Here is a 24,100-nt window from a genome sequence, read left to right on the forward strand (position 1 = left end):
TTCATTTTGTATGTTCTTTAGTTCTTCTAGGTCTTTGTCAAGCATTTCTTGTATCTTCTCAATCTGTGCATCCATTCTTTTTCCAAGACCTTGGATCATCTTTACTACCATGACTCCAGATTCTTTTTTGAGTAGTTTGCCTGTCTCCACTTAGTTGTTCTTCTGGGGTTTTATCTTTTTTCTTTTTATTTATTTTTAAATGAAACAAAGATGAACATTTTTAATGATGAAAGGTACAGTTCACAAAGAAGATAGACCTCATAAACCATTAGACACCTTATAACTAAGAAAGGTACATAAAGCAAAAATCAGAAGAAATATAAGGGAAAAGAAAATATATATATATATAATCATACTGAAACATATTAACATTCCTCTGAGAATATTTTATCAAGTGCAGAAAAAAGAATCAGAGCATCTTGAATGATGTCATTAATAATTTCAATGTAATAGATTTGTATTTATATCAATTTATATTAATCTTCTGTCCTACACAAATATATTTAAAATATTGTATCTCATACCTTGTTATTAGATTTCTACAGGACATTTTGAAAAACTGGCAAAAAGATAAACACTCCTAAATTTCAAAAAGTAGAATTCTTTTTCTGTGTGATTTAGTTATACATATACACATATATTATTTTTGAAATTATTTTCCATTGTAGGTTATTACAAGATATTGACTATAGTTACCTGTGCTATACAGTAAATCTTTGTTGTTTGGTGCATATCTAATTTTTAAATTAGAAATCTAGCATTCTGTTAATAATTGAAACAGGTGGAATCAAAATGTCATAAATTTTTTAGCTAGGCAAAAATTCATAAGTTTTCTAAAATATATGTATAATATGTGTTATTTATATATGTATACAAAAGCTTTTCTACTATGTTTGATAAAGGCTTGAGAAAGAAAAAGTGAAAGTCCCTTAGTCATGTCCGACTCTTTGTGACCCCATGCACTGTAGCCTGCCAGGCTCCTCTCTCCATGGAATTCTCCAGGCCAGAATACCAGAGTGGGTAGTTGTTCCCTTCTCCAGGTGATCTTTCCAACCCAGGATCGAACCCAGGTCTCCCACATTGCAGGCGGATTCTTTGCCAACTGAGCCACCAGGGAAGCTCAAGAATACTGAAGTGGGTAGCCTATCCTTTCTCCAGGAGATCTTCTGACCCAGGAATTGAACTGGGGTCTCCTGCATTGCAGGTGGATTCTTTACCAACTCACCTATCAGAGAAGCCCTAAAAGGCTTGAGAAAGAACATCAAAACAAAAGAGATGGAGAAATTGGAAAACATAAACTAAGTGAAATGGGAGCACTGAATATGAAATAGATAAAGTGAAACAAACTAGATAAAAGTAAAAGATCCTTATATAGTCTAGTTGTTTTTAAATATGACTGCTCACTAGAAACATATCTGGAGCTCTAGTGAAAACAACACCTGGGCATTTGTATTTTTCAAAAAATTCCAAGATAATTCTGGTATGCATCTTTTAAAAAGTGATTACAGATCTTTCTATTGAATGGTAGTTTGGTGATACAGAATTCTATTATTTTTCTGTTGACCAGTCATGATACAATGGTATTGAGTGAGTAATAGTTACATAATCACAGTAGTAAAAGATGTTTATTAGTTTTCACAATCAATAGCCACACAAAAAATAAAAGATAATACAATTGCAAACAGTAATAGGAACATGATTAACCTAACAATATGAAATAATTACATGCAATTTCAGGGGTCAAGCAGAGTGATGTGGTAAGTGGAAGTTCATACATGCACATGTTTTCTTCTTCTCAGCCAGTCTATGTCTTTTGGTTGGTGCATTTAATCCATTTACATTTAAGGTAATTATCGATATGTATGAGCCTATTACCATTTTTCTTAATTGTTTTGTGTTTATTTTCTATAGGTAAGTCTTTTCCTTCTCTTGTTTCCTGCCTAGAGAAGTTCCTTTAGCATTTGTTGTAAAGCTGGTTTGGTAGTGCTGAATTCTCTTTAACTTTTGCTTATCTAGAAAGCTTTTGATTTCGCCATCAGATCTGAAGGAGAGTCTTGCTGGGTAGAGTATTCTTGGCTGTAGGTTCTTCCCTTTCATCACTTTAAATATATCATGCCATTCCCTTCTGGCTTGTAGTTTCTGTTGAGAAATAAGCTGATAGCCTGATGGGAGTTCCCTTGTATGTTATTTGTCATTTTTCCCTTGTTGCTTTTAGTATTTTCTCAATGTCTTTCATTTTTGTCAGTTTGATTACTATGTGTCACAGGGTGTTCCTCCTTGTGTTTATCCTGCCTGGGACTCTCTATGCTTCCTAGACTTGGTAGGCTATTTCCTTTCCCAAATTAGGGAACTTTCAGCTATTATCTCTTCAGATATTTTCTCAGATCCTTTCTCTCTCTCTCCTCTTTCTGGGACCCTTATAATGCGAACGTTGGTGTGTTTAATGTTCTCCCAGAGGTCTCTTAGGCTGTCTTCATTTCTTTTCATTCTTTTTTCCATATTCTGCTCTGTGGCAGTGATTTCCACCGTTCTGTCCTCCAGGTCATTTATCCATTCTTCTGCCTCAGTTATTCTGCTATGTATTCCTTCTAGTGTATTATTCATCTGTCTATGGTTTCTTTAGTTCTTGTAGGTCTTTAGTAAACATTTCTTGCATCTTCTCAGTCTTTGCCTCCATTCTTTTTCTGAGATCCTGAGTCATCTTCACTTATCATTTTTCTGAATTATTTTTCTGGAAGTTTGCCTATCTCCACTTCATGTAATTATTTTTCAGGGGTTTTATCTTGTCCCTTCATCCGAGACATAACTTTCTGCTTTTTCATGCTGATTAATTTTCTGTAATTGTGGCTTTTCTTTTAGTCTCTCTGGGGCTGTGATTCTTGCTTCTTCTGTCTGCCCTCTGATGGAGGAGGAGGCTCAGAGGCTTGTATAAGCTTCCTAATGAGAGGGACTGGTGGTGGGAATAACTGGATCTTGTTCTGGTGGACAGGACCTTGCTCAGTAAAGCTTTAATCCAATTATCTGCTGGTGGGTGGGGTTGCGCTCCCTCCCCGGTAGTTTTTTTGGCCTGAGACAACCGAGCCCTGTGGGCTCTATGGGCTCTGGGCTCCATTTCGGGGTTAATGGTGACCCCTAAGAGTGTTAACACCAAGGGGAGTCTTCCAGGACTGCGGCTGCCAGTTCCCTCATCCCTGTGGTGAGCCCCTGTTGACCCATGCCTCCACAGGATACCCTCCAACACTAGCAGCTGGTTTTGGCTCAGTCTCCTATGGGGTCACTGCTCCTTTCTTCTGAGTCTTGATGTATGCAAGGTTTTATATTTGCCGTCCAAGACTGGAGTCTCTGTTTCCCCCAGTCCTGTGGAAATATTATAATCAAATCCAGCTGGCCTTCAAGGTCACATTCTCTGGGGATTCCCAGTCCCTTTGTCAGATTCCCAGGCTGGGAAGCCTGACATGGGGTTCAGAACCTTCACAACAGTGGGAGAAGTTATTTGGTATTATTTTTCTCCAGTTTGTGGGTCACCCACCTGGTGGGATTGGGATTTAGTTTTTAATCGTGATTATGTCCCTCCTACCGTCTTGCTGGGGCTTCTTCTTAGTCTTTGGACATGGGAGTATCTTTTTTTGGTGGGTTCCAGCATCCTGTTGATGGTTGTTCAACAGCTAGTTGTGATTTTGGTGCTCTCATGGGAGGAGATGAGTGCACTTCTTTGTACTCCACTATCTTGAACTGGAAGCCTAAGGTTTTCTCTTATTCCTCCATTTGGGACATACTCATCTACCATCTCATTTTGTCTTAATTTTCTGTTGTAGTAGCTTCTATTCTGCAGGCTGCAGAGTTGTGGTTCTTGTTTCTGCTGTCTCCTTTGGTGAATAAGGCTGTCTTAGATGCTTCTGCAGGCTTCCTGGTGGGAGGGCCTTGTTCCTGCCCATTGGTGAGTGCAGCTGGGTCTTGTCCCTCTGGTGGGCAGGGTCCTGTCAGGTGTTGTGCTTATCAGGCAGCTGTGGGCTCCAGAAAACTTTATAAACAGCCTGTCTGCAGATGGGTGGGGCTGTGTTCCCGCCCTGTTGTTTGGCCTGAGGCATCCCAGCACTGGAGCCTGTAGGTTGTTGGGTGGGGCCAGGTCTTGGTGAGAAGATGGCTACCTCCAAGAGGGCCCATGTCAATGAGTACTCTCCAGAACTCTTGCCGCCAGTGTCTTTGTCTCTGCAGTGAGCCACAGCCACCCCCTGCCTCCACAGAAGGCCCCGAAATACCAGCAGGTGAGTCTAGCTCAGGCTCTTATGAGTCACTGCTTTTTGGCCCTGGGTCCTGGTGTGTACAAGATCTTGTATTAACCCTCCTCTGGGAATTTCTGTTTCTCCCAGTCTGGTGGAATTCCTGCGGTCAAAGCCCTCTGGCCTTCAGAGCTAGATTCTCTGGGTGTGCTTCTCCTGTTGCCCTACTCTCAGGCTAGGGAGCCTGACTTGAGGCTCAGACCTCTCATGTCTGTTGGAGAGCTTCTGTGGTATAATTTTTCTCTTAATTTGTGGGTTGTCCACCTGGACGTTACGGGATTTGATTTTATCACGATTGCATTCCTCCTACCATCTTGTGACTTCTTTGTCTTTGGATGTAGAATATCATTTTGGAAGGTTCCAGTGTTTTTTTGTTTTTGTTTGTTTTTTTCAATGGTCATTCAGCAGTTAGTTGCGATTTTGATCTTTTTTAAGAAGAGGCCAGCTCTTTTTCTTCTACTCTGCCATTGTGTCTCCCTTCCCTTACTTTTCACTCTTGATTGGTATTTTCTCTGTATGGGAATACTAGGTTGGCAGTTGTTTTTGTTTTTGCTACTTAGAGATTCCATTACACATGTTTTTAGCATCCATCTTTATCGTTGAGAATTAAGCATTGTTGCTTCTTTCAAAGTAATCATCTTTCCACCTTAGGATGCCTTAGTGGCTTTTTCTTTGTTCATTTTCAGCTAATAACTCATTAATATTCTTAAATTTGTGGCTTGACATTGTTCATCAGTTTTGGAAATTTTCAGCCATTCAAATGTTGCTTCTACCCCGTACTCTCTCTCCTTTCCTTCTGGAATTCCAGTTAACTGTATTGTATGTTAGATCTTCACACCATTTCCCCATGTTTTTTTCTGTCTTTTTATCTGAGCTTTTTTCCTACCAGCCCTTCTCTGACTCACCGTCTCAGCTGTGTCCATTGGCTGTTAAACCTGTTCATTGAATGGTTAATTTCAGTTTTTGTATTTTTCAACAAAATAATTATTTGCTTCTAATGAAAATCTGGTATATCAGGTTTTATGGTTTCATGTTCATTGTTGAGATTTTAAAGTTTTCATCTCCTTGAACGTGTTAAGTATAAAGTCTTTGTTAATTCTATTATTTGGAGTCTCTGTGAGCCTCTTGTTATTTTATGTTTCTGTTGCTTTTGATCTTATGTGTCTTGTTTCCCCAAGTGCCTGGTTGTCATTAATTGTTTACTGGGCATTGAAGTTGAAAAATTACTTGAGAAATCATGAGCCACGGATGATATCTTCCAGGAAGGATTTTTTGGGGGGAGGTCGGAGGTACTGGCATCTGCTTGAGGGAATCTAGGATTACTTAGACAAATCTCTGCTCTCAAGATATTTTTGGCCTAACCAGATGACTCAGAGCCAAATTGCTTTCAATTTATGGACTGTTTAATTTCTGGCTCACCTATATTCTTAAGCTCCCTTCAGGTTTCTAATCTGAGGTTAGTGAAGAGGATTTTCCTGTTGTCCCTCTGGGCCTACCTAGCTGTAAGGTACAAGTTAACTTTCAGTTTCTTCTGAATTGCTGGTTTCACCTCTCTGAATTCCAGTCCTTTAATGGATCGGAAAGCATTATCCCGTTCATTCTTTGATCCTTTAAGAAAGTCATTTTTTATATTTTGTCCAGCTTTATTATTTGTCTTTAGTGGGAAGTTTGGTTCAAATTAGCTAATATGCCATAAACAAGAGAAGGAGCCTTCCCTTTGGCTCTTATGACAGAACATGATTTTGTCTTATTTTCTAGGTCAGACTCAGACCCTTGTTTTCATTAAATTTTGTTTCATGTAGCTGTAGTCACTTGGTTAACTTTGTTCATTTTAATTAAAAGGTTACATCCCATATGTGTGTGTGTGTGTGTGATTATAAATAAATTGTTACCTGAATACTCAGCAGAATTTTAGTCTCTTACACCTAGGCAAGTTTCTAGTCCTTGACAATGGACAAATTAAAGTTTCAGCTAAAAATAAGTCTATGGAATGACAGAACGTGAAGTCCCTTTTAATTAATATTGAAATTGGGGTATACAATATCAATTAAGTTTTTTCCCCCACTTGTTGATAAGAATGGTTTTCTGGTTCTACTATTACCATTATGACTTCTGTTTTAGTATGCCCATTTGTAAATATAATGTGTTTGTCTTGGTGAAATAGAAAAAAGGAGGCAGTTCTGTTGAGATTCTTGTTTGATGCATTATTAAAGCTCTCAAGCATCCTCTCGGAGAAGGCAATGGCAACCCACTCCAGTATTCTTGCCTGGGAAACCCCATGGACTGGGGAGCCTGGTAGGCTATAGTCCATGGGGTCGCGAAGAGTCGGGTACGACTGAGTGACTTCACTTTCACTTTTCACTTTCATGCACTGGAGAAGGAAATGGCAACCCACTCCAGTATTCTTGCCTGGAGAATCCCAGGGATGGGAGCCTGGTGGACTACCATCTGTGGGGTCGCACAGAGTCGGACATGACTGACGTGACTTAGCAGCAGCAGCAGCAGCAAGCTTCCTCTTGAATGAATATGGTGCTTTACAAATTACAGACATTTTCCTTCTGTGTAAAACTAATTTCTACAACATCTTGTGAGGTATGGTATTAAGCAAAGGATTTGGAAACAGGGGCTAACAGAGGTTAAGAAACTTGTCTGTGGCCCCACAGCTGGTGAGTGGTTTATGTCGTCTGTGACTATTACAGTGTTTCATTTCAGCTATTGTGGCCAGTTAACACCTATATATGTCACTGATTTCCCAGTTTTGTCACATTATGCTTTCTTTTTTCTGTGCACCATGTAATATAGTGATCTCATGACTTGTGTCCTAAAGACTGAGATAATTGGGACATTATTCCTTCATCCTCACTGCCTCTCACTTTACCTCGTTTCTAGAATATGGTCGTGCACTAGAATTTGCCAACCCCTCTGCTCTGTTGTAAAGTTTGCTTTGTCACTGATCCTTTATCACCCCACATGGATAGTTAACCCCATTCCCTGTTTGCTCATACCTCAATTTTTCTAATTCTAAAAAAGATGTCTCTTTTGTTTCCAATGTACTTGTCATCTTTCTTGTCACTCATGGTTAACCTCAAAGTCTCTGACCTTACTGCGTATTTTCTGTAAGCTTTCCTTTCTTTTCTAATCACTGTTTATGTGATCCTAGCCTAAATCTTACTTGTTTTGATCCTCTGAATCTTTTTTTTTTTCCATTTATTTTTATTAGTTGGAGGCTAATTACTTTACAATATTGTAGTGGTTTTTGCCATACATTGACATGAATCAGCCGTGGATTTACATGTATTCCCCATCCCGATCCCCCCTCCCACCTCCCTCTCCACCCGATCCCTCTGGGTCTTCCCAGTGCACCAGCCCCAAGCACTTGTCTCATGCATCCAACCTGGGCTGGTGATCTGTTTTACCCTTGATAATATACATGTTTCGATGCTGTTCTCTCTAAACATCCCACCCTTGCCTTCTCCCACGGAGTCCAATCCTCTGAATCTTATGGAAAGCAAAAAGCTTTTATGCCTCAGAAGCCTTTCCTAGCAGTAGTGTCAGTGTTTCTATATGTCTGGTGGTGCTTCTGCTTCTGAATGGTGCTCACATCTTATTTTCATCATCCTTATAATGAAAGCCTTGAACAGTTATCTTACATTTTTGTTGTTCTTGCTCAGTCGCCAATTGTGTCTGACTCTTCGCGACCCCATGGACTGTAGCATGCCGGGCCTCCCCGTCCCTCAACATCTCCCGGAGTTTGCCCAAGTTCATATCCATTGAATCACTGATGCCATCCAACTGTGAACATCAAATGCCCTTGTTTACTTGAAGCTTTTTCATTTACATAGTGTTCAGTTATTACTTGTTTACAGGTATGAGGATGCATCCTCCTCAAATTTAGTACTACTCCATTTTCTCTTGAGAACTGTTGTCACTGTAATTTTTTTGTCACTATCCAAGGATTCTTTTTTTTAATGTTTAATTAAATTTATTTATTTTTAATTGAAGGACAGTTACTTTACTATGTTGGTTTCTGCCAAGCATCAACACGAATCAGTCGTTCTGCTGCTTCTGCTAAGTCACTTCAACTCTTTGCAACACCAGGGGCTGTAGCCCGCCAGGCTCCTCTGTCCATGGGATTCTCCAGGCAAAATACTGGAGTGAGTTGCCATTTCCTTCTGCAGGGGATCTTCCCAACCCAGGGATCAAACCCATGTCTCCCATATTGCAGGCAGATTCTTTAGTCTGTGCCACCAGGGAAGCCCTCCCTCTAACTATCCAAGGTTTCTTTTCTTGGAAGTTCATTCATTGGTTTTCTTCCCCATCTCATTCACAAAACTGTCATGCTTTAAAATGTTGATAGAACTGTGATTGGTACCAGTATCTTTTGAATGTCCTCCTATTTCAGACCTTTGCACTTTTCCCTCTTCCTTCTCTTTTAATCCTGTATCTTTTCTGTTGTCTGCTTTATTTTTCTTCAGTATACTTGATTTACTTCACTCCATCTCTCCTTTCTCTGAACTCTTTTTGTTATCAGGGTACAGAGTGTGTATGTTATTTTTAACCAGCTCAAGAGTAAGCTTTAAGATATGGCATGGGCAGCTTAAAAAAATAAAAAGGGCATGGGCTTCACCATTTTGCCTTATCACTTATTTATTGCAGGGCCTTGCATATAAAAAGATTCAATAAATATTTAAAAGTTTGAATTTAACATAATTGTAAACTATGTTTACAATTAATAATATAATTATTAATCATAATATTAGTTAATATTAACTGACTTTAAATATAATGGTTTTGTCTCTAAGGATTTACCATCTCTGGACTGCCTTAAGAATCCTTTCAATTGTTTTTGTATTTTAAGCTTCTTTTTATGTGATCTCTATACAAAAGAATTAAAATCATCAGCTTTTAAGTATTATTTTGAATACATTGTTTTTTTTCTTCCTTAAAGGACTCTGTAGTGACCTTCAGTTGATCATTTTCTTTTTAAATTTTTATTTGGAACATTTTGAAATGTACAGGAGAAAAAGTTCAGTGAACATCTATGCTGCATTCATCAACATTTCACCATAGTTGTGTCATCGTCCCCTTACCGCTCTTTTTTGCTGAGAATTTATAGCATATCCAAGACATTATTTCATCCTTAGGTGACATGTATGTAAAACAACACATTTTTGTACATGACTGCAATGTGTTGTCATATGCAACGCACTTGATAGTGATTCCTTAATTACATATATAATACTTCTTAATCCATGTTCAAGTTTTCCTAGTTATCTAAAAAATTTCTTTTTGTAGTCAGTCTGTTTGATGCATGAGAAGGTTCAGATGTTGACAGCCTGATCCCTTCACAGAGCCCCAGTTTTCACCTAATGCTTTTAAGATTCATTATCTGCAATTGCATGGTGGTGGTGGTTGCTGTTTAGTTGCTAACTCATGGCTGACTCTTTGCGACCCCATGGACACAGGAGCTTGGGATTTTCCTGGCAAGAATACTGGAATGTGTTGCCATTTCCTTCTCCAGGGGATCTTCATGATCCGGGGATCAAACCCTAGTCTCCTGCTTGGCAGGTGGATTCTTTACCTCTGAGCCACCACAGAAGGAAGCCCTACAATTGTATGGATTAGTTATTAAATTAAAAATTGCAAAATAGTGTTGTAAATTGGTCACTTCTGCCATTATTAGCTGAAACTTTTGTCTCAAAGAACTTTTTACTCATTCACTTAAACTAGTTGGTTAACCTAAAATATCTCAGTAGTTCTTGAGTTGTTAATATCCTCTGTGGGGAAAGAAGACTGCTTTCTTTTTTAGTTAAGACTTTATATTATTTCACCAAGGCTTATAATAAAGTACTTTTTTTCCTTCCTGAGGAAGTTAAAAGTTATTCTTGAATGGAAGATTAATGATTTTGTGGATTGGTTTATTGGGAGGGCCTCCCAGTCCTAAGTGAGCAGTCACAATTCTCTTAAGGTGTAGTGGGGTGTGGAGGATGGGGAGACAAAGGGGAAAAATAATCCAAGCATACCCTCTTCACTGTTGGGTCTTGCGCTGAGGGTGTGGCACTCACTTGAGGTATGGAAATTTTTAAACATTCTTCTACTTTCCCAGAGACTAAATTAGACTCAATATAGAGTCTGTATAGACTCATATAGAGTCATTTAAAGATCTATGGCCTTTAAACTGTCTTAGCACAGTTTTGTAATCAAACACATCAAAATTTAATAACTAGTATATCATGCGGTGCTGCAAGGACCCCTGCTGGTCTGCCAGGGATGAAGCAGAAACCTCAGAAAAGCTTTGGCCATTCCTTCAGCTGTTGTGAGCTGTGCCTTAGGCACTAGAGGTGACTGACTGGGAAGGGGATCAGAGTGGCTCAGGCAGTCAGATGAACATTTTGTTACTGATTGAATATAAACATCATTCATTGAAATTTCAGGTAGTGAATGTGTACAAATGGCTGCTTTCCTTTTTCTTGATCTTTTATTTGTATGCTGTATCACTTGCTCATGTAGCCTTCCTTAAGTCTTTCATAGTTTGAATCATACCTCTTCAGTCTTTCATTTGTTTAGGACAGTGTCTTCAGCATTTTCTTTATTTTTTTTTACCCTGAATTGTTGTTGCATGTCAAACTGGACAAGGTGTTTTAGTTGAAGTTTCACCAGTTCAAACATTGAAGATAAGGAATGTATTTTCTGTGTGTGTGTGTTTTTGTAATCATATTAGAGCAGAAAAGTTTTTTGAAAACTAATCTGTATTGCTGTCAACATGTTTGTTTACTCCATCTCCTTGCCCCCATCCCTTTTGTACATTTAATAACAAGGATGAAAAAATAAAAGATAGATGTCCAGATAGGTTCATATGTTAAAAATTAGGCCCTAAATCAGGACCCAAAGCAAGTTCTTTGTCCATTTCATTTGCTATTAGAAACTTCATCAGCAGATGAAAGAGTAACTTAGCTGTTGATTTTGAATAAAAAGGACTAATCCTACCCATGAAATTAAAAGACACTTGCTCCTTGGAAGAAAAGCTATGACCAACCTAGACAGCATATTAAAAGGCAGAGGCATTACTTTGCCAACAAAGGTCCATCTAGTCAAAGCTCTGGTTTTTCCAGTAGTCATGTATGGATGTGAGAGTTGGGCTATAAAGAAAGCTGAGTGCCGAAGAATTGATGCTTTTGAACTGTGGTGTTGGAGAAAACTCTTGAGATCTCTTGGACTGCAAGGAGATCCAACCAGTCCATCCTGAAGGACATCAGTCCTGAATATGCATTGGAAGGACTGATGCTGAGGCTGAAACTCCAGTAGTTTGGCCACCTAATGTGAAGAACTGACTCATTGGAAAAGACCCTGATGCTGGGAAAGATTGAAGGCGGGAGGAGAAGGGGACGACAGAGGATGAGATGGTTGGATGGCATCACCGACTCAATGGACATGAGTGAGTAAACTCCGGGAGTTGGTGATGGACAGGGAGGCCTGGCGTGCTGCAGTCCATGGGGTCGCAAAGAGTTGGACACGACTGAGTGACTGAACTGAGCTGAATCCTACCCAGGTCCCAGAACCCCAATGGTTTGAGCTGGTGAGATTTAAAAGACATTTTGCCCCAAGGAGTAACTGGGTGTGTGTGCCTATGCTTATCTTCCAGCTTGCTGGTTTTTATTGTAATATTTGTCGTCTCAGATACATGTTCAATAAATGAGTTTATATAGATGAAAAGTCTAGTATTATGAAAAAATAAGAGTATAATTTTAAAGTGGTATTATAGCCTAATTCTATTAGTACATCTATATCAAGAAAGACTGTATAACAATATGGCAGAAAGCGAAGAGAAACTTAAGAGCCTCTTGATGAAGGTGAAAGAGGAGAGTGAAAAAACTGGCTTAAAACTCAACACTCAAAAAGCAAAGATAATGGCATCCAGTCCCATCACTTCATGGCAAATGAAAGGGGAAAAAGTGGAAGTAGTGACAGATTAAAAAATGTTTGCTCCTTGGAAGAAAAGCTTTGACAAACATAAGACAGTGTATTAAAAAATAGAGACATCACTTTGCCAACAAAGATCTGTATAGTCAAAGCTATGGTTTTTCCAGTAGTCATGTATGGATGTGAGAGTTGGACTGTAAAGAAGGCTGAGCACTGAAGAATTGATTCTTTCGAACTGTGGTGTTGGAGAAGACTCTTGAGAGTCTCTTGGACTGCAAGGAGGTCAAACCAGTGAGTCCTAAAGGACGTCAACTGTGAATATTCATTGGAAGCACTGATGCAAAGAGCTGACTCATTAGAAAAGGCCCAGATGCTGGGAAAGATTGAAGGCAGGAGAAGGGGACGACCGAGGATGAGATGGTTGGATGGCATCACTCACTCGAAGCACATGAATTTGAGCAAGTTCAGGAAGATGGTGAAGGGAAGCCTGATGTGCTGCAGTCCATGGGGTTGCAGAGTTGGACATGACTGAGTGACTAAACAACAACAGTATAACAGTGTCAGCTTTAATGTCTATGGATAGTTTATTTTTCTTCCTTATAATAATGTTCCTATTCTTTTTAACATCTGTTTTCTAGAATAATCACATATGTGGGTTTGTGTTGTGAATTAAACACTGGAGATGTTATGAGACCTGTTTTGTAGTCTTGGCTTTCTAGCAAGTTTTTAAATCCCTCTAGCCTTCAGTTGGAGAAGGCAATGGCACCCCACTCCAGTACTCTTGCCTGGAAAATCCCATGGACAGAGGAGCCTGGTGGGCTGCAGTCCATGGGGTCGCGAAGAGTCGGACACGACTGAGCGACTTCACTTTCCCTTTTCACTTTCACTCATTGGAGAAGGAAATGGCAGCCCACTCCAGTATTCTTGCCTGGAGAATCCCAGGGACGGCGGAGCCTGGTGGGCTGCCATCTAAGGGGTTGCACAGAGTCGGACACGACTGAAGCGACACAGCAGCAGCAGCAGCAACCTTCAGTTATCTTCTTGTGTGAAACAAGAGCATTGTATGGAGATTGGGTTCAGGATTTCTCAGCCTCGGAGCTCTTGACATACTGGGCTAGACGATCCTTTGTTAACGGGGGTTGTCCTGTTTACTGTAGAATGATGAGCAGTATCCCTGGCCTGTGCCCACCACATCCCAACAGCAACTTTCCCAAGTATGGCAAACAGAAATGTCTCCAGACATTGCCAAATGTGCCTTGTGAGGCAAAACGCATCCCCAGTTGAGAAACACTGTGTTAGATGATGTGTAGATTTCTTTCCAGCTTTATAATTCTATGGTTTTTATTTTTAAAAATCCTGCTCTTTGCAACCCAGTTTAAATGTCGTCATCTCCATGAAGCTTTGCTCCCCACCCCCCTTTTTTTTTGGTTCTTAATTAATTCTTTTACTGGCAAATTATAGGATTTAACCTCACTCTATTGTCTCTCTCAGTGCATTTCTCTCACTTTGAGGGTATTGGCCTCCTTTATCTCCAAGCTGAGTGCTCTGATTTTATTAAATGAATGAAAAATGGATTCAGGAGTATTGAAGGTTAGACATTGTAAAATAAATGTTTAAAATGGCTTTTTTTGTTGTTAATCTTTCCAATCAGAAATTACCACAGTTTCTGATCTTTAGTTTCTGGGTTAGTGAGATTGACAACTCACATTTTTTTGTCTTTAACAAAGGCAGGAGTCTCCTGGGAAGCCCCAAGTTTGAAGCACTCTGATACTTTCTATTATATTTATTTCCCTAAATACTGATCACCTAGATAATAAACTAGACAGTTTACTGTCACAGCCCACCATTTGTAAAACACTGTTCAAAGTAAACTCTTGAAGTAATAAAATGTCAAGATGATTTGCCTGTTGTATAGGTTACAAGTAGGTTGTCCTGTGTCTTTTTAGATGATGTCTTTTAATAATTGACCTAAGGAAAACCTTGGAACACCTCAACCAAAGCAAATTAGATTTGCACTTATTTGGAACTTTATATATTTATTTATTTAGTGTGCACAAGGCACTGTAGGTCAAAGAACATGTTTGGTTCTCATTCTCAAGGTTTACAGTTATAAAACCCAGAGGGAAAAAAAAGTTGATAAACATTATTTCAAGTGCTCAATATGGTAACAAACACACAATAGCTTTTATAGTCATTTAGGAAGGAGAGAAAACTGTTCTGATTAAAGTCGATGGGGATAAGGTTAACATGAATACGGGGTGGATTTTTGTCATATCAGACATCTGAAAAAGCTATTTCACATGGTAGAAAACAGACTTCATGTAGGTACAAGCACTTCTTGCTCATACTTGAAGTTAAGTTTTCAGGTACTATTTAAGATAAAGTAACTGAGAAGTTAAAAATAAATATATAGTAAAACACTGAAAAAATACATTATAAACAAGAAATGTTATTTTAGGTCTGCTGTGGTTATAAAGAGGTTGTCAGTAGATTAATTGGAAACTTATATGCATGATGACTCTGATATGTAACACAAGCCAGTATTTGCCCTAAAATGATAAGGTTAACGTTTTATTAAGATTTACTAAGAATGAATATAGTTTCTAAATGATGGAGAGAAAGAATGCTCATCTGTCAAAATAAGCCAGTAAGATCACTATTGTATATAAAAATTGTTCCTTGTGGAGCAGAAATGGGTTATACAGTAGCATTGCTTTAAAAGTTATATACTATTTGCCTGTGTAATTGAAAATTTTGTACATGCTTGATAGGCCTGGGCTTCATCCTTTCTACTCTTGATGGAATGGGGAGCTCAAGGTGGTAAATCACAACCAGGTGTGTTACACAAGCCTTATGAGGAAACAGGCAGTGGACTTGTTGTCTTTCTGAACTGCTCTATTCTGTGGGATAATGTAGAATTTACTGTAGAAGATATTTGTGACCTAAAGGAAAAGAAGAGTCTGATTATGATGATACTTGGGAAAGAACCACTTGCCCCAAAAGTGTGGTCTAGCACCCTGTCTGCTTAAGTCACTGTATTGAGTTAGGAAGTTAATAAAAGGACAACTTATCTCCTCATTTTGTCAGATTTCCAGTCTACTGAAAAGAATGTGCTTTGAGAGCTGGAGATGTGAATAAGAGTCCTGTGCCACGGCTCATAAACCATTTTGAGGTAATTTAAAAACCAAAGTTTATTTTTTAGAACAGTTTTAATTTTTCAGAAAAATCGAGAAGTTAATAGTTCCTTTATACCCTGCACTCGATTTCCTTTGTTACTAATAACTTACAGTAGCATGGTATACTTGTTACAATTAATTAACCAATATTAAAACTGTTATTAACTAAAATTTATATCTTATGCAGATTTCCTTAGTTTTTAACCTAATGTATTTTTTCTCTTTCAGGATCCCACCAGGGTACCCTATTTCAGTTATCGTCATGTCTTTTTAGGCTCCTCTTGGCTGTGACAGTTTCTCAGACTTTCCTTGTTTTGATGACTTTGTCAGTTTTGAAGATAATTGATCAGGTATTTTATAGAATGTCCCTCAATTAGGATTTATCTGATGTTTTTCTCATGGTTAGACTGGAGTTACGGGTTTGGGGGAGGAAGACCATAGAAGTAAAGTACCATTCTCATTATGTTATATACAGGGTGTCATCATCATTTATCACTGTTAATGTTTACTCTGTAACCTGGCTAAGAATATATTTGTCAAGTTTCTCTGCACTGAAGTTAACTTTTTATTTTTAATAAAAACTCTGTTCCATGCTGTGTTGTTTAGAAATAAGTCACTAAGTGTAGTCCTATCTTAGTTCTAAGGAGTGGGAAGTTTGCTCTATCTTCTTGAGGGTGTTCTACATAAATTACTGGGAATTCTACATGGGAGATTTATTTATTTATTTATTCAGTCATTTGTTTATCAGTTCGGGCTTATGGATATTTCTTTTCTATGGTGGGTCATAATCCAATACCACCTTATTTATTTCGTTGCTCAACTTTTTTATGTTTTGGCCATTAGGAACTCTCTTGGTTGGCTCTTGTTTCACTCTGGCATGCCCTCATCTTCATGTGTTTCTTGGTTTTTCTTTGTTTTTTTTGTTTTTGGAACATGTCCTTAACTTTCTGGTACTAAAAGACCAGGTTTCTTTTATTAGAGAATGCTATTGGAAGTGAAGATCTGGGTGCTAGGTGTGCATGTGGCTACTAGGGTTTTCCTGTTTCTAGGCCCTCTTAGCTGAAATCCTATGTATATGTTACCTGTATATTTATGCCTATCTGTAAGTATTTCTGTTTATTCATTTCTCTGTGTGTGTGTGTGTGTGTAGGTAAACATGAGTTCATATTGATGTCTCCAAGTCTAATCCATTATGACATAGGTCATTCTAGCCTCCTCCCCTTGCTTTTCTGCAACCTCCCACTCCAACAGTGAGAAATCTGGCTCCCATCATTCACCGTCCATTTACTTAGTTGTTTAATCCCATTGTACATGCATAGTTGTGTATCAGTTTTGCTAACCTGGACCCCTGTGGCAGCTTGATCAGCTGGAATACAATACTCATGTACAGTTCCTTTTGTCTTTAGCTTTACAGACTAGTCCGAAGTTATTTAGATTGGCAGTTTTCCCCCATCCCCTGCAGTGATAACTGTTTCCTATGCTAGTAATGCAGTTAGATTTTGTCATATGGTCTCCATTCCTTCCTGGGACTTCTAAAAGATTTTCAAAAATTTGTGTACTTTAAGGTTGGTTCTTTGTGTTAAAAAGTTCTATGGGTTTTGACAAGTGCATAATGTCATGTACCTCCCATTACAGTATGATGCAGAATTATTTCACTGTCCTAAAAATCTCTTATATTTCACCTATGAGCTCTCCTATCCTCCCCACAAACCTCTGGCAACTGTTAGTCTTTTTACTGCCTTCTATTGTTTTGCCTTTTCTAGAATGTTCTTGAAATATTTTTAAAGTCACTTTATAAAGGAAATCTTTGATTTCTCTAACCAAGATACCATTTTCTCTCCTACCACCAACTCATTCTTAATTGAACAAAATATTTCTAATAAGTAAGAATCAAGGCTTTCCCATTTCTTTTGTCCATTACCACTATATAAGGTCTTTAAGCTTTGTTTATCTTTTAATATCCAACCTCTTTGTTACCAGCCTCGGAATTGGGAGGAAATACCAAGTACCTTTATTTTTATTTCTGTTGGGGAGGTTGGTGGGGGAAGGCAGGCAGTGGCATGTATGGTATGTCCTGTATAGGTGGCAGCTGGCAAATAGATACTCATGGGGAGGGGCATTAAGCTTCCATTTAATCTGAATATGCTTCTGTTTCTTTCTGGGGATTTATATTTAACTTGAAAATAGCTTTGATGAATCTTTGAATATGAATATTACTTTGGTCTACAGTCTCTTGAGAATATAACAATTTGAGATAGATGCAGTGAATATGTGACTGTCAAAATAGTTTCTAATATGAATGAAAATCCTGTAGGATAGTTTTAGAAATTATTTGGAAGGCTCATTTAGGGGAAATAATAACTATCCTATTCCTATTTCTCACTTGTTTTTTGGTAGCATCCTTACGGGTATATGTATGAAAAATCCTCTTAGCTTTCGACTGAAAGATTATCTTAAAAGTTCTCTCACTATAAGGCTAACTTTTTTTCAAACCTGGGAAATGCTCACCTCACTAAACTTAACATGCTAGCAGTGATTGTCAGCCAGAGATACTGTTACCTCTCCTGGGGCCGTTTGGAGGTGCTATTGGGATTTTCCAGGGGGAGACCAGAATGCCAAACATCTTGTGTCACGTGCAGCGGACTTGCATGGTGAATCATTGTGCCTCACGTTACCACGTCAGTAGCATACTGTTGAGACACACTAGGCAGACTAATACTACCTTTCAGCTTCTCTGTTGAACACATTTCAGCTGTCAAGAGACCCAACAAGTATGTCAGTGAATGGAGTAAGACATGGCCTCTGTCTGGGACACGTGAGGGGAGTGTAGGGATTAGGCACGCTAGAAAGTATGTGTCCTTAGCTTCAGCTGGTTGTTGACTACTCCTGGTAAATCTGACTTTTTGGACAAAAGCTGGATACCCAAAGTTTTATGTAAAATTGTCCTAAAGTATGGCTCAACTTTTTTTCTTTTTATCACACCAAGGCCAAACCCAACAGATTGGTGGGCTGGTTTTGGCCCACAGACCATTGGGTTATAACCTGTGATGTAGTTATCTCAGAAAATGAGCTAAAATTTTGGCAGAGGTAAACAGTTAGGGTCATCACAGCCCTGAATATTTGCTGAGCTCAGAAAAGGCTGTGAAGACAAAGCGCTAGGTGTTGAGTTCATCTTCTATAGTGTAGAGAATTGTGGCATCAGAGTAGAGCTCTGGGGGAACTTCCTCTCTGGTTGGAAGGAGGAATTCTGTTGAGAGAAATTCTACACCGCTGGAGGACGCCTTAGGTAAGCCTACCATCCCAGCCCTCCAGTTGCTGTAGTGCCCTAAGAAATAAGGAATCCTGCAAAGCTTGCAGGCAACAAAGGCTCAATGCTACAGAATCTCCTGGTTTATGTGGCTCTGGAACTGTGTGACAGTCGTAGGGTTTATGCCTTCGATATTTGTTCCTTCTTGATCTAGGGTTACTGCCTACACAGCTCCACAGTCCACAGCTGTGCCCATCTGTGGTGTAGTGGGGTTGTTTTCAGGGGTGTCCCAGGAGTTTGCTCATGTCCTAGTACAATTCAAATACTACTTGCATCTTCTGGCTGGTTTTAAGGTGTCACATCATGACTTATTTTAATATGATATGAAAAGTAGCAGCCCATTATAATATTGTTAAGTAATAAAGTCTGTATGTGTTTTGCATAGTTGTTAAATACTGTAGTATATATGAGCAGGAATCAATTGTATGTTTTAATCTGAATCATTCAAATCTATAATATGAGATCCTATATGACAGTGTGTAATTTTAGTTGTATTCTATGAGATTAAATACACAAATCCATTGTAGTACTTTACTATAAAACTTTGTTTTTTTTTTTAAGAAATTGGTTGATCTTATTGGTTGGAATATTTTCTGTTTGTAAACTATCTGTTGTCCTAACCTCCCTCTGAGCAGAAAGGAAATAGCTTTTTAAAAAGTATTTCAGTATTTTATCATCCCCAAAAGTCAAGTTTATTTGAGAATGTTATATATTGTGAAATACGTAATTGATTATTCATGTTAATTACTGCTTATGTGAGTGAATGTTTGTACAGAGCAGACTACTTATCATATTTAAGATTATTCACACAATCCCTTGAAGAGTGAGCTTTTATCAGTTTAGATTCCTACTCCTTGTGAAAAGTAGGTCTACTATTAATCATCTTTTCAGATGGAAGCCATCTTTGTGGGTTAGCAAGCTGTTGGCCTCAATTGTAAAGATGCTTTTTAATGTTTTTTCAAAGGCAAGTATTTGTAATCCTTAAAAAAGAAAATGGCAGCTTTTCCCCTTCAGCTGTTTCTTGTATGTCTGAAAACAGCTTATTTGCAGAAGGATTCTTTCCTGCCCTCTCTGTCTTCCACATCCTACACACCTATACCCCGCTATTTGGATGATAAGTTGATGAGAGTTTGCTATCTTTTCCCCCCTACCAGCTAGTGAAAGAAGAGTGCTTGACATCACTCAGCTGGGAACATCCTTGATAGCTACCAGTGACATTGTGGAAAGAAAAAACGTTGAAGAAGGCAGGTTTGGGTTTGAGTCACGAATCTGCCATGTGCCCATTCTCTGAGTTTGATTTTGTATTTGTAAAGTGGAGGTAATTATAACTACTTTTCAGGGCATACCATAGTTGTCCAGTAAATGGTAGCTGATAAATAATGGTGATAAAGGCAGTAGTAACTTTGCTGTCAGTGCACCTGAGGTTCTGAATGGTAATAAAGCTACCCAGGATCTAGAAACCCCACAGAGGTCTGAAGTAGTCTGTGGATCCCAGGCTCTTGACATCTGAAATATCCTTGTTTTTATTGACCTTTGTTTGTCTTTCTTATAAAAAGGCAGTTGTTTTACCCATATATTTTAAGGACTTGAAAGTAGGGTTGAAAAATTAATAAAAACCGTTCTTTGAAGCCCCTTGGAAAGCTTGAGTGAAGCCTTCGGGTGCTTTTGAAGCTCTTTATTGATGATGATTAAATAGCCATCAGGTGGTCTGGATGTGGTTAAATCCCTTTTTGGTAGGAAAGCCATTATCATTTCTATAAATATCAGCAGATTTGATTACCTAAAGTCATGAAGCGTGAAGCAAAAGTCGCTCATTTGTGTCCAGCTCTTTGCAACCCCATGGATTATACAGTCCATGGAATTCTCCAGACCAGAATACTAGAGTGGGTAGCCTTTCCCTTCTCCAAGGGATCTTCCCAACTCAGGGATCGAACCCAGTTCTTCCATATTGTAGGTGGATTCTTTACCAGCTGAGACACAAGGGAAGCCCAAGATTACTGGAGTGAGTAGCCTATCACTTCGCCAGCGGATCTTCCTGGCCCAGGAATCAAACCAGGGTCTCCTGCATTGCAGGCAAATTCTTTACCAACTGACTTATGAGGGAAGACCATAAAGTCATTCCTATCATTAAATGTAATGAACTGCATTTTGTTCATTTCACCTAAGAAATATTGAACACCTTGTCTGTGCTAGGCCCTGTGCCCAGTAAATTTTATACTCTTAAAGAAGATACTGACTTGAGATTTAAGAGTTGTAGCTCTTAGCCTGTAATTTAAAATCAAAATCTGAAGGCCTTAGAGTTGCGCTGACCAGTAAGGTCAGTCAGTTCAGTCGCCCAGTTGTGTCTGACTCTTCGTGACCCCATGGACTGCAGCACACCAGGCGTCCCTGTCCATCACCAGCTCCCGGAACTTGCTCAAACTCATGTCCATGGAGTCGGTGATGCCATCCAACCATCTCATCCTCTGTCGTCCCCTTCTCCTGCCTTCAATCTTTCCCAGCATCAGGATCTTTTCCAGTAAGTCAGTTCTTTGCATCAGGTGGCCAAAGTATTGGAGTTTTAGCTTTAGCATCAGTCCTTCCAATGAATATTTAGGATGGATGTCCTTTAGGATGGACTGATTGGATCTCCTTGCTGTTCAAGGGACTCTCAAGAGTCTCCTCCAACACCACAATTCAAAAGCATCAATTCTTTGGTGCTCCCAGAGGGAGCGGGTAGAGAGGGAGGTGGGAGGGGGGATTGGGATGGGGAATACATGTAAATCCATGGCTAATTCAAGTCAATGTATGACATAGTGATGCTTCTTAAGGCCCACTTGAGTTCACGTTCCAGGATGCCTGGCTCTAGGTGAGTGATCACACCATCATGGTTATCTGGGTCATGAAGATCTTTCTTGTACAGTTCTTCTGTCTGTTGTTGCCACCTCTTATTAATATCTTCTTCTCTTAGGTCCATACCTTTTCTGTCCTTTAATTGTGCCCATCTTTGCGTGAAATGTTCCCTTGGTATCTCAAATTTTCTTGACGAGATCTCTAGTCTTTCCCATTCTATTGTTTTCCTCTATTTCTTTGCATTGTTCACTGAGGAAGACTTTCTCATCTCTCCTTGCTATTCTTTGAAACTCTGCATTTAGATGGGTATATCTTTCCTTTTCTCCTTTGCCTTTTGCTTAGCTTCTTTTCACAGCTATTTGTAAGCCCTCCTCAGACAACCATTTTGTCTTTTTGCATTCCTTTTTCTTGGTGATGGTCTTTATCCCTGTCTCCTGTACAGTGTCACGAACCTCCATCCATAGTTCTTCAGGCACTCTATCAGATCTAATCTCTTAAATCTATTTGTCACCTCCACTGTATAATCATAAGGGATTTGATATAGATCATACCAGAATAGTGTAGTGGTTTTTCCTACTTTCTTCAATTTAAGTCTGGATTTTGCAATAAGGAGTTCATGATCTGAGCCACAGTCAGCTCCTGGTCTTGTTTTTGCTGACTGTGTAGAGCTTCTCCATTTTTGGCTGCAAAGAATATAATCAGTCTGATTTTGGTATTGACCATCAGGTGATGTCCATGTGTAGAGTCTTCTCTTTTGTTGTTGGAAGAGGGTAGTAACTTCAGGTGGATACTGAGCCCTTGCAATGCGTTATAAAGTATACACTGCACTCCCAGGACTTAGTTTGAAAAAAAAATTTGTGAAATATCAGTGATGTTTATATTGAATTTATGTTAAAAACAGTAGTCTTTTTGCTGTCTTGAATTAAATATATTTGAATTATTAATAATTTCACCTGTTTCTTTTTACTTATTGTAACTCCTAGGACAATTAAAACAAATCACATTATGGTTTAATTGGACTGCACTGCCTTAGTGCTTCAATGATTTGGCAAGTTTACTCACCCAGTTAGGACTCTGTGACTAGTGCAAGATATAGATCACCTTACTGTGAAAATGGCAGGTAGTGTTTGTTTTGATCAAAAAGGTGGAAAATTCAAACCTTGTTTCTGAAAAAACAGTTAAATAAACACTAAAGACTTTAAATACTTACATTTTATTTTATTTTTAATTTACTTTAATTGGAGGCTAATTACTTTACAGTATTGTAGTGGTTTTGCCATACATTGACATGAATCCACCATGGGTGTACATGTGCTCCCCATCCTGAGCCCCGCCCCCGACCTCCCTCCCCATCCCATCTCTCTGGGTCTTCCCAGTGCACCAGCCCGGAGCACCCTGTCTCATGCATCGAATCTGGACTAGAGATCCATTTCACATATGATAATATACATGTTTCAATGCCATTCTCCCATATCATCCCACCCTCGCCCTCTCCCACAGAGTCCAACAGACTGTTCTATACATCTGTTTCTTTCTTGCTGTCTCGCATACAGGGTTATCGTTACCATCTTTCTAAATTCCATATATATGCGTTAGCATACTGTATTGATGTTTTTCTTTCTGGCTTACTTCACTCTGTATAATAGGCTCCAGTTTCATCCACCTCATTAGAGCCGATTCAGATGTATTCTTTTTAATGGCTGAGTAATATTCTCTTGTGTAAATACTTAGATTTTAAATTAAAGCTTAAACTGGTAGAATCTCTTAGCATTTCAGATCTGAGAGGCTTTAAAAGGGGCAAACTAGAAACTATACCCAATAATTTAGTAGCCTAAACTTATTTTTCATTTTCCCTTAGCATTCACAAGTCATTACATAGGTGATCCCTGATCCCCCATTTTTTTATTGGGAGATGGGGTGTACAGAAGGTAGGGGGCAAGGTTCATCTATATATTTTTCTTATCTTACTAGCTAGATTGCTTTAGTATTGTGAAATTCATTCTTCATTATGTAGCAAACATTTGAGCAGGTACTAGGTCAGACTCTGGAATGCAGTGGTGAACGAGGGATAATCCCTGAATAGAACTACAGGCTTTCCTTTCGGTTTTGTCTTGTTTCAGCTTTGTTTTTGGGAAATAATTCTAAAGCTAGAGAAGTTGCAAGAATAAATATGGTACAAAGAATGCTGTATGCTCTTTGCACAGACTTATGTATTGTTAACATTTGTCGCTGTTTGCTTTTTAAAAAAACTGACTTATAGTAGATTTACAATATTATATTAGTTTCAGATGTATGATAGAATTATTCAGATTTTTGTATATTATACTCCATGTATAGTTATTATAAAACATTGGCTGTATTCCCTGTCCTGTGAAATATATCCTTGTAACTTATGTATACCTAGTAGTTTTTACACTTCTTATCCCCTGCCCCTATTTTGCCCCTCCCCCCTTTCCTCTCCCCATTGGTAGCCACTGCTTTGCTTTCTATATCTGTGAGTCTGTCTTGTTATAGTAATTAGTTTGTTTTATTTTTTAGACTCCACATATAAATAGCATACATATGTCTCTTTCTGACTTATTTCA

At 38.8% G+C, this 24,100-nt stretch overlaps 1 protein-coding gene across 4 annotated transcripts in view; it reads left to right on the forward strand.

Annotated features, from left to right (window-relative positions):
* The window catches only part of TAB3 (TGF-beta activated kinase 1 (MAP3K7) binding protein 3), a 90,702-nt gene that overhangs the window by 16,648 nt on the left and 49,954 nt on the right, over positions 1 to 24,100 (forward strand). For 3 of the 4 annotated variants that reach the window (XM_043458098.1, XM_043458099.1, XM_043458096.1), the window contains exons 2-3: positions 15,288 to 15,372; positions 15,605 to 15,726. The exons of the other annotated variant lie outside the window; for it this stretch is intronic. The gene's annotated coding sequence lies outside the window, so the exon portion shown is untranslated. The remainder of the gene's footprint in view (positions 1 to 15,287; positions 15,373 to 15,604; positions 15,727 to 24,100) is intronic. 4 annotated transcript variants of the gene reach the window in all.

Source organism: Cervus canadensis, chromosome X (genome assembly GCF_019320065.1).
Source record: "Cervus canadensis isolate Bull #8, Minnesota chromosome X, ASM1932006v1, whole genome shotgun sequence".
Taxonomy (NCBI): Eukaryota; Metazoa; Chordata; class Mammalia; order Artiodactyla; family Cervidae; genus Cervus; species Cervus canadensis.